General features: G+C 44.5%; 1 long non-coding RNA gene across 1 annotated transcript; it reads left to right on the forward strand.

The window, feature by feature from the left end:
- Positions 1-433: 433 nt before the first annotated feature.
- LOC123844711 (uncharacterized) lies at positions 434-10,492 on the forward strand. The gene is made up of 3 exons (XR_006790826.2): positions 434-520; positions 6,647-6,836; positions 9,877-10,492. It is a non-coding gene; the product is annotated as an uncharacterized LOC123844711 (long non-coding RNA).
- Positions 10,493-11,574: the final 1,082 nt, after the last annotated feature.

Consider the following 11,574-nt stretch of genomic DNA (forward strand, 5'->3'; position numbering starts at 1 on the left):
CATGATCCCTGCCTTAACAGAGCTTAGAAATTAATGGGTAAGGATGTGAGAAAAATGCTATGTGAATTCAACTGTAATAGGGAGATTGCATAGAGGAGAATTTGGGAAGAAGGTCATGTTGTCTTGGGAGGAACCAGTAGACACAGAGATGATACTTGGCAAGGTGATAAAAAGAGGAGCAGGTGATGAGCTCTAGGAACATCAGTTAGGTCTTTTCTTACTCTCCTGTGAACTGGTTGCTACACATGTCTCTTCCCTAACCCCCATCCCCAACTTGTTCTATCCTTCTTTTGATATAATTCTGCCTTTCAGGTCTCAGCTCAATGGATCTTTTCTCTTCCATGTTCTCAGGACTCGCCTTTTCTTTGTAGCACTTATTCTAACTGCAATTTCACACTTCTGCATACACTAATTTGGTTGCTTTCTCCCTACAGTGGAACATAATCTCGAGCAGAAGACTGCCTCTGCCTGACTTGCTAACTTTCTCCACCTCCAGCACCGAAATGACATCTGGCACATGGTAAGTGTTCAGCACCTTTGGGTGGGAATGAATGAGTGAATAGTTTGAAGAGAAGCTGGAAAAACAGCTCTGAATGATATAGGTTCATAGCATTTGAAGGCTGAAGGAGTTGGTTGTGCAAGTCTCCAGAGTGCTGGAAGGCTCAGGCTGAGATGTGCTGTGAGCATGTTCAGGAGAATTCCACTATCTCAAGGGACCTGAGAGATCTCAATCAAGAGGTGACTCACAGCACTACACTTTGTCTGAGGGCTGGGCTTTGCCAGCCAAAGTCACTCCAGAATTCCCAGGAGCTCTCAACCATATCCACAGTAGATGCTCTTCTTCCATGTCCTTCATATTTCTTTGTAGGAGCCAGGCTTGTTCAATTTTCAAATAATCTTGGGCATTCTGCACAGGGGACGTGTGCCACAAAACTCATTTCCTCAGGGAATTCATGAAGATCTGCTTGAGCAGTGTGGAAAGTAAAACATTCTAGAGAAGAGGAATATAGTTATGTATCTAAAAGATCTGTGTTTGAGTGTTGCCTCAACCACTTTCCAGCTGTGTGATATTTATTTGGAAAATGGGATAAAGTTGTCTTTGTTCAACCTTTTTATGAAGAGGTTTAAATTATATAAGGTCAAAAAATCAATAACTGATTTAGAATGAACACAGGCATATGTGAAGAACCCAGCAATTGGTAATGTTGTCAGAATTACCACCTTAGATACTGTATTGGGAGGATTTGATTCCCCAGGTTTGGGAGAATCCAGAAAGGGTACTTGGAGCACAGGAGTAATCCAGATGAACAAGTAGGGGAAGAGTGTTTCAGGTTGAGGGAATGATGAAGCTCAGGCAAAGTCAAGGATGGAAGAGGCCAGTGTGTTCAGAGGTCTGTATGGACCAGAGTACATGGGTGTCATCGTGGGATTTTGAACACTGCAGGTCTGTGTTTGAAGATATTTCCCTGAGAGCCTCCCTTTCCCAGGTTCTAGGGAGATCTTTACAACCCATACACAGAGTTAAGGAAAAACATCTAAATCTTGGAAATAAGGCAAAGAAAGAACAACATCTTCTCTCAAGGTCACACAGGGGCATTGTTGAGCAGGCCCAAAGGCATTATTTAATTATAGGGGAATGTACTTTTGTTTGACTCACTATTCGTCATTGATTAAAAGCCCAGACATTGTGGAGTTACATGTTAACTCGATGATTTTTTTTTTTTGGTGGAGATGCAATTGATTTCTGTCTGGCAGAAAAGATAACTCCAAATGTTTTACTGCACTATCAGGACATAAACCAGTTTTGTATCTAACCTAACAACTTTATTCTAACATGCTTTTTTCAAAAACCTATAAATACCCAGTTCCTCAAATGCTTTTTGAATCAGCTTTACCCAACCCTCTGATTCTCTCATTAATAAGTTGAATAAATCTTTGATGTGTATTCATTCTATATTTGCATGAAAACCATGTTATTAACATTTGACCCCAACGTTTCAGCCAAAAATCCCCATGAAGGAGTGAGTGATAAAACTGGAAAGCCTGGAATCATTTTTTCAGTTTTAGCCTTGGGATACTTGGCTGAAAGGGGACTAGGGAGTACCTTAAATAGTGGGAAAAATTACTTTGAAGATTAGTAGGGACTATTGCAAGTCAGGTGGGCATCTTGGGAACATGGCAGCTTTGGTCAATGGGCAGGGGAACTGATTCAGCTAAGCATGGGAGCATGAGTTTTCTTGGGACCAGCATGGACCCTGGCCCAGCAGATGGGACAGACGGGAGGATTCCCTGCAGCAATTAAGATCAAAGTCAGACTAGAAGCAGTGTCTCTCCCCATATGTTGCCATATGTAAATCTGTTGAAGGCAGGACTTGAGCCAACAGCTGACCAACATCCAGGATATAGGCAGCAGGTCCTGCCCCTTGTGGGAGGGTTAGCAAGGATGTTCAGGCTGCAGGGGCCTACATTCCAATGAAAAACTGGAAACAAGGCAAAAGGTCCATCTTTCAGATCTGGCCAATGGGTTGTGGGCAGGTAAGAGTAGGAAGACTGCAGTTCAGGAACATGTGGGATCCTGGGGCTTAACCCCAAATATTCCAGATATTGTGCCTGAAATGAATAAGATCTGCCTGCACTGTCTCATTTGTCCATTTATCCATTCAACCAGGATGTAATGCCTAGTAAATGCCAGGCTCAGGCGGCAGGTGGGAAGGTTTCTGTGACTATGGTTGATAGGGCTGGGGAAGGCAGCACTGTCATGCCATGTTTTGTCTTTCTATTGGCTCATTTCTCTTGCCTTCCCTGTGGTGGGATTGGAAGAATAACGGTATTCTGTTTACCAAGATTAAATGGGACCTAGTTATGACACCCCAAGTAGTAGACAACTGTCATTCTTGTTAACACTCAGCTCTTTTGACCACCCCACCTGTGTTAGGAGAATTCCCCACATGATGTGTCAGTGCTTCCCCAACATAAAGCTTGGGAACAAGCTTCCCCAGACACCCTTGCCAGCTGGAGCAGGCAGGTGACTGAGGCTTTGCCAGTCACATGCTCCCTGGACAAACTGTACTTTGGAAGCAAGTGACCCACAGAGGCAGGGGACCGTATGGGCTCCACTTTGGCAAAGGTGATGCAGAGCCACTCAGCCTTCAGGAAGAGTGCAGGCCCAGCCTATGCCCAGTGATGAGTTGGGCATGTTTCCTCATGGAGGCTGGGGGATAAGCACCTGCTGATTGCTCGCAGCCCCTCTGCAGCACTTGGCTCAGGGCAGTCACCCTGCAGCCCTGAAGGTCTCCAAGCTCTTAATGGGCTCCCTCTCCAAAGGAGAATCCAATTAGACACATCTGTCTCCACTTAGGGATTTACCTGAACATCTAGAGATGTTTCACACAAAAGAAATTCTGGGGAGCAGTTAGAAAACCCTATAAGCTCTGTCTTGCTTATTTCTTTAATCAAAGTGTAGGATGCTTAATGATATTGGATCCCTTTCAACAGGGAGAGAACAGTGATTGGTTATCACTGAAATAGACCCTCCTTCTGGATATGAATTCACTTTCCTTGCTCACTAAGTTTTTGGCAACATTATTTGTGGACTTACAGAAAGTTTACTCACTATTATGGTATCCCACATAACACTTTTTACAGATTAATTAATCAAGGAGCTCATTTACAGAAAACGAAGTAGGGATATATAAAAAACTAATGTCTCTTCTATGCCTGGCCTGACTTAGGGTGAGCCTGTGACTGATTAAAAGCAGTCAAGAAATCTATCCTCATTGCATGCTCTTCCAGAGTAGGTATATAAGATCAGATCTTGCAGTAGTCAGGATATGCCATGTTTCCATGGTCATTTCCCAATTACATGTTGTGCTATTTATTGAGCAGGATCTCTGGGCCAAATGCTTTATGTGCATTATGGCACATATGCAGTTCCCATAACAGCCTGTTTTCCACCTGAGAAAACCAAGGGCCAGAGAGGATAAGTTACCCAGCACTACATAACTAATAACTTCAGAGTTGGGCTTGAAACCCACTCATGCCCATATTCTTTTCACTACACTATGTTCCTCCTTTTTATGAGGAACTATAGGGGGAGATTTTATTTGTTTGTCTATTTATTTATTGAACTATAGTTGACACACAATGTTACATTAATTTCAAGTGTGCAAACAGTGATTTGACAAGTCTATACAATATGCTATGTTCACCACAAGTGTACCTACCATCTGTGACCATACAATGCCATTACAATATCATTGAGTATATTTTCTATGCTATACCTTTTATCCCTGTGATTTATTCATTCCATATCTGAAAGCCTGTATCTCCCACTCCCCTTCACCCATCTTGCCCATCCTCCCATTGAAGGGGAAAATTTTTACACTGTTTCTCGTGACTCTCTCCCTTCCCTCTCTCTACTTTTACCCTGACTTCAGAATTAGACCCATACTCCACAGTTTCAAAGGACATTTGAGAACAAAGGGTTGCTTATGAGTTATCCAGTTAGGAAAAGGAATACTGACTCAGGTCACCTCTTCTTGACTGAGTTCAGACAAGATTAAGGAAAGAGATTTTATAGCTTATTATAAAGTGACAGTAACCAAAACAGTGTGGTATTGGCACAGGATAGATAGCTATATTGATGGAATAGAATTGAGGATCCAGAAATAAACACATGCATCTACGGCCAATGTATTTTGAAAAGGATGTCAAGATCATTCGATGGGAAAAGAATAGTCTTTTCCACAAATGGTGCTGGAACAACTGGAAATTTACTTGAAAAAGAATGAAGTTGGACCCCTACCTCACACCATACATAAATTAACTCAAAATGGATCAAAGACTTAAGTGTAAGAACTAAAACCAGGGGTGCCTGGGTGGTGCAGTCAGTTAAGTGTCTGACTCTTGGTTTTGTCTCAGGTCATGATCTGAGGGTCGTGAGATCGAGCCCCGTGTTGGGCTCCTCACTTAGCGTGGAGTCTGCCTAAGACTCCCTCTCCCTCTGCTCTTCCCCACTGTGCGTGTGCGCTCTCTCTCAAATAAATAAATAAATCCTAAAAAAAAAAAAAAACTAAAACCATAAGACTTAGAAGAAAACATAAGGGGCAAATATTCATGACCTCAGATTTGGCAATGAAGTTTTAGATATGACACAAAAAGTAGAAGCAACAAAAGAAAAACATAAATTATACTTGAACAAAATTTTCATGATGAGCACTGGGTGATGTATAGAATTGTACCCCTGAAACTGGTATAATATTGTATGTTAACTATGCTGGAATAAAGATAAAAAACTTAATTAAAAAGTGTGCTCCAGATCTTAAAAAAAAAAAGAACATTATTAAATAAATGAAAAGACAACCTACAGAATGGGAGAAAATATTTGCAAATCATATGTCTGATCAGGGTCTTGTATGTAGAGTGTACAAAGAACTCTTACAACTCAACAACAAGTAGACAACTTAATTTAAAAATGGGCAAAATATCTGAATAGACATTTCTCCAAAGAAGAAATATAAATGGCCAACAAACACATGAAAAGATGCTCAACATCATTAGTCATTAAAGAAATGCAAGTCAAAAGCCTAATGAGATAGCACTTCACAGCCGCAAAAATGGCTATTAAGGAAAAAAAAGATGTTTTGGAGAGAATGTGCAGAAATTGGAACTCTACATATTGCTCGTAGGAATGTAAAATGGTTCAACCACTGTGAAAAACATAGCAAACATATATTTAAGTTAGGTTAAACATATAATTACCCATGACCCAGCAATTCCACTCTTAGATCTATATCCCAAAGAATTGAAAACAAGTACTCAAACAAATATTTACAGCAGCACTATTCACAAAAGCCAAAAGGTAGATACACCCCAAATGTCCATCAACAAAGGATAAACAAATTGTGGTATATATATACACAATGGAGTATTATTTGGTCACAAAAAGGAATGAAGTCCTAATACTTGCAACAGTGTGGATGAACCTAGAAAACATTATGGTAAGTGAAAGAAACCAGACACAAAATGTCACATATTGTATGATAACATTTAAATGAAATATCCAGAATAGACAAATCTATAGAGATAGAACACAAATTGTGTTTTTCAGGTGCTGGGGGTAGAGGGGAATGGAATGTAACTGTTGAATAGATATAGGGTTTCCTTTTGTGGTGATGAAAGTATTTCGCAACCAGATAGAGGTGGTGATTGCACAACATTGTGGATGTGTTAAATGTCACTGAATTGTTCACTTTAAAATGATTAGTTTTATGCTGTGTGAATTTCACCTCAATAAAAATTATATTTTTAAAAAAGCCTAAAGCAAGATAACAGTCAGTTCCTTAGTGGAGGACTCTACCCAAGGTGTGTTGCTGGGTAGGGGTCCGGCTCAAATTTAAGCAGCAAGGTGAAGTTAAGTAGGGGCATGTCCTGAGGACTATAGTGAGGAACATGTACCCTCAGCAGCCTGGGTGGGGCTCTGCAGTGGACCTAGAGGTGGCGGTCAGCCCGCTGGTTTCACGGCTCCTTGGGAGTTAATTTGATCCTCCGGAGTTTTACACGGAGGAGCTCCTCCTCCACCTGCCTGCCTCGCCAGAGAGGCCTGGCTGGGCTCCAGGACACTCACAGCACACTCTCCCCCTTGCAGTCTGAGCAGGCAGCTCGCCTGTGCCTGGCACGACTTCAGTGGACTCCAAGGGGCCAGGCCGGGCCAGCTCTGCGGTGCGGCTCCCCGGCTGTGTGGACGCTGCAAATCCATCTTCTCATCCCGGCTAACGACATAGGGACCACTTTGACAGCTCCAGGGAAAGGATTTGGGACCACCTCCAGGAACATAGGTAAGAGAGAGGGTCTGTGAGCTGTGGGGACCCAGGAGGGGGAATAAACAGGCTCTGACACATCTGAGATGTGTGTCCACACTGGGCTCCTTATTTTAGACCCACAGGAAGGCTTGCAGCTGTTCTCCAAGTGTGGGGGTGGGGTATGGTATTTTAGGGACATGTTTCTGGTTAACTTCTACTTGATCTTCAGAGCTCAACATAGATATCCCCTTCTCCAGAAAGCCTTCCTAAGCCCTAAGGTGCCCTTTCTCTGTGTCCTCAAAGCATCCTGGCACTTCCATGTAGTGCTTTCTATCCTATATTGTAGATGCCTAATGACCTCTCAGTTACCCCACACACTAGACTGTGCACTCCCCTGTGGCTGGGTACCCTCCTGAGATGTCCCCTTACCTCCCTGTCAGTGACCCTAGAGGTATCTTAGGTGCCAGCTATTGACCCGGAGAAGGAGGGCTAATCTTTTCTCTTCCTTTGCCAGGCAAGTGCCTGTTGACATGTGCACACATGTGCACAACACACACAACCTCAAGGAAAGTTCAGTGTGTTCTTCAATCCAGGTCCTTGGTGATAGAATCTAAACTATACAGAACTGAAATGGTAATGGGTTGAGGGGTGGGCACTGTGTCTTCAAACTAATTAAAATCCTGCATCATACCAAGAGCAGGCCCTCCCTGTCCAGACCTTTAGGGTATTGGCCCCCACACGGAGGTCCTCTTGGTTGACCAGATCTCTCACTTGGTCCTGTTTCCTATGTTCATTCTGCTTCGTTTGTTTTCTTCCTTTCCCAGGCTAGGACTATTCCCTTGGTTGGGGTGTCCCAGCTTCTCATTATATTAAAGTCTCCTTTCATTTTACTGGTGCTCAGAATGAGGGGGAGACTTAGAGCCTAGAAGCCAGAGGAGAGAAGGGAGGGGACTCTTCTCTGGGTAGGAAGCTTGCTTGCTTTTTTTTTTTTTTCTTTTCCTCTATGATCATCCCAAACTACTTTAAACAACAATTCACTTATACTGCAAGTGTTAATCTCTTGCCCACAGACTTCAATGATGTACATACAAGATTCATGTCTTACTGCTAGCATAATTTTTGGACTTTATTATGCTGGAAGAGTGTCTGTCTCTTTCCTGACCTTGACTGTGACGTTACAAAACCCTCTTCTATTGGTTTGGCCTTGGAGAGATCTGTTTTCAATTCACACTTCTTCTTTCCCCTAGCTGCAGCAATTAGGGGTGAAGGTGAGCGGAAATATGTTAATCTTGGTGTAAATAGGCACAAGCCAGGTCTTAAAACTCAAATTTGGGATTAGGGGTGTCCAAGCCACTAGCAAATGCAGGAGGTCACTGCTATAGCTCTCCAGAGGGACCGGTAAGACACAGCCCCTAGGCTCAAAAGCACAGTCTAGTGTGTTTTGGGGGATCAGTGAGGTCTTTGGGAACTTACAATATAGTGTAATAAGTCTAGGTGGGAAGTGCTTGATGCTTTGAGGGCACAGAGAATGGGAGCTTAACCTTGTGCATGACAGAAGACTTCCTGGATGAGGTGATGTCTGATTTCAGCCATAAAGAACAAATAAAAGTTACCCAAGAGCATGTCATCAGCACCCTGAATCTCTGAATTCTCTCCTCTTTCTCAAGCTCTAGGAAGACCAGAGAGAGGCATCTGAGATGTCCCTCTGGGCTTTGTCCAGGATATTTGGACTCTGAAGCATTAGCTGGACTGAGAGTATCTGTGGATATTCCCGAGTCCCTGGGCAGATGTGGAGACATCAAGAAGGACTGGGGGTTCTCAGAAAACCTTAGAGGCTGACATATGTGGTACCACCCCTGATTTCTGTCCGGGAGATTCTCAAGGATGGGTTCCAGTTTGGGATGTAGGACATTGGTGGTTTCTGTCTTTAGCCTTTGCTATGTGATGGCATCAATTTCAAGGACTAAAATTTAGGAATCCAAGGGGATTCATAAGCCAACCTAGCAGTGCCTATTCTTCCTGTGGCTGAAGAAGGGAGCTGGGGATATTGCTCTAAGTTTACTTGAGTGGTATACTTCCCAAAGCTGGAGTTGTTCAGGCTACACTATTACCTGGGGCAGCTTTAATCAGAGTTTTGAGTGGGCTTGTTCAATGAACAATCTCAGATGGGCTTAGAAATGCTAAGAAAGGGGGCGCCTGGGTGGTTCAGTCGGTTAAGCGTCCACCTTAGGCTCAGGTCATGATCCCGGGGTTCTGGGATCTAGCCCCATGTTGGGCTTCCTGCTCAGCAGGGAGTCTGCTTCTCCCTCTGCCCCTCCCCTGCTTGTTCTATCTCTCAAATAAGTAAATAGAATTAAAAAAAAAAAAAAAGAAAGAAATGCTAAGAAAGGTTTAGCTGTGGAGGTTGGCCACATGGAACAGAGGGCAAGAGGAAAAAGCCAGGAATATGCAGGATTAGCATGAATGAGTGGGCTAGCAATGGGATGCCCTTGGGGTGGATATGCCTAATATTGTTGCTTGGCCACCACTGCAATATGAATTCAAGGAAGGAATTCTACCCACCTCCTTCTCCTCTCCCTCTTCATTCTTTCCCTTTGCCCCCTCCTCCTTTTCATATTATTATTACTGTTGAGGGGCCTGTGATCCAGGTGGGCAGGGGGATGATATTATACAAAGAGGAAAAGGTTTTTTTTTTTTTTGCAAAGTAATATCAGTCCTACTTTGCCCTGGCTTTTAGCTGTGTCCCTGAGTCCAACTGCATACAGGACCCAATAAAGAGATACCTATCTATTTATGGGCTATACAAAACCCCAGCAGAACTTCACATCACTGGTTTTCTGTACTTTGGGTTGTTCACACTTACAGTGTCCCACCTCCCTGCCCTTCAGGGTGGAAGGGAGATCATATGAACATTTACCCCTTCTGCACAAGCTACACAGGGGTGGTGGGAGCTGGGGGACAGTTTGCTGTAACTGACAGCTAGGTAGGGACTCAGTAAGAGACTTCAGTAAGGTCTCTCTCACTCCCAACCAATACCGATTCTGCCATCACAGATCCCTCCATGTTTTTCTTTTAGGCTTGTGGTGATCTTCCTCCTTCCCCCTCTGAGCTGTCCTTGGATTCTTGGAGTTTTCCGAGTCCCTGGAAGAGATGGTGGTTAGCTTCATGATGGTCTTTACCTTTTTAAAATGTGCAAGTTCTCTAACCTGGGAGGGAAATGAGGGGGTCTGGTGTCAGCCTCCAAGGACAGCCTGTCCAAGTTGAGCCCCTGTGGCCCAGCCTCTGCCCCATGGGTCCTCCAGGAGAGGCTCAGAGCCCAGTCACCTTCGTGTATTAAGAAGCAGGTGGTGGGGGGGCGCCTGGGTGGCTCAGTTGTTAAGCGTCTGCCTTTTGGCTCAGGTCACAATCCCAGGGTCCTGGGATTGAGCCCCACATCAGGCTCCCTGCTCGACGGGAACCCTGCTTCTCCCTCACCCACTCCCCCTGCTTGTGTTTTCCTCTCTTGCTGTGTCTCTCTCTGTCAAATAAATAAATAAAATTAAAAAAAAAAAAAGAAGAAGAAGAAGAAGAAGCAGCAGGTGGTGGGGAGGCAAGCTTTTGCCAGGCTCTTGTTGGCAATGAATGGAAATAAAATGGCAGTGACCCCTGGATGACGCCATTTGGGGAAACTACCTCTGTGCTTTTCTTTCAATGATGAGTATGTATTAATTGTGTAGAAGTTGCATGGAAATTAACAAGGACTCTAGCCAGGAAAACATAAATCCAGTCCAACGTCATTGTGGACTATAATTGGCCTGGATGGAGTGAACCACGTGGGGGTCTTTTGGTTGGGGGAAGGGAGTGGATGCTTTGGGCATCCTGGCAGCTCCCATTTCATTTCCCACTCAAGCCTCCTTGCAAGACTCTCATCTCTTGGCCAAAAAGGACCCTGGTTGCAGGGCTGGCTGGTGGCCATTCGCACACCCCTGACAGGGCTGCCCTTTGCCCAAACCCCACTGTTTGACTGTAGGCCCCTGTCCACAATAGATTTTCTGTGTTTGGGACTGTGGACATCACTCTGCTTTGCTTCTTCTGGCCTCAGCTTATGTCTGTATATACAGGCTTGTCTGACTGATTTGTTTTCTTAGAAGCCAATGGTTTTATTGTTGAGTTTGGCGTCTCCCCCAGCTATGAGATAAAGAGAGGAAGTTGGGCCTTTGAGCGTCAGTAGATGGCCTTGCCAAGTGACAGCAGTGTGATTTAAGGAAATGACACTGCCACTCACAAGATGCATTATCCAGAGCACCCTGCTGGGACTGATGTACTCCGAGAGGCTCAGATGGCATGGCCAGCTGTACTGGTACCCAAGGTCAAGTGGACGGAGCAAGGCTATCCATCAAGCTGCTTGTGAGCCACTCATTACCTCCAGGAAATTCACCCAGGGATGCCCCGCCCCCCGCCCGCCCGCCCGCATCCCCAGGCTGCTGCATTAGCCAGTGAGCAGCTTGGGGACCCTTCTGCTGAAGCTGCACCTCTGGGTCAGAACTTAGAGGGGGCTCCTATGACCCAGAGTTTCCCAGGCCCTGGGAACAGATTTCAGTAATGCCTCTTTTATCTTTCAGTCCAGTTCTTGCTTTGAGTCTGTCATGCTCTCTCATAAGGCATTCTGTGGCACAAAAGTGCTAGGCTCTCAGCTTAGGAAGTGGGATATAGAGAAGGAAGGAGGAAGGCAAGAAAACTGGGGAGAGAGGAATCTGGGATGGCTGGAGAGAATGAATCAGGGGGCACCTGTTTG

The sequence above is a fragment of the Mirounga angustirostris genome, unplaced genomic scaffold (genome assembly GCF_029215605.1).
Source record: "Mirounga angustirostris isolate CCGP_5_RB_7025 unplaced genomic scaffold, mMirAng1.0.hap1 SCAF_5, whole genome shotgun sequence".
Taxonomy (NCBI): Eukaryota; Metazoa; Chordata; class Mammalia; order Carnivora; family Phocidae; genus Mirounga; species Mirounga angustirostris.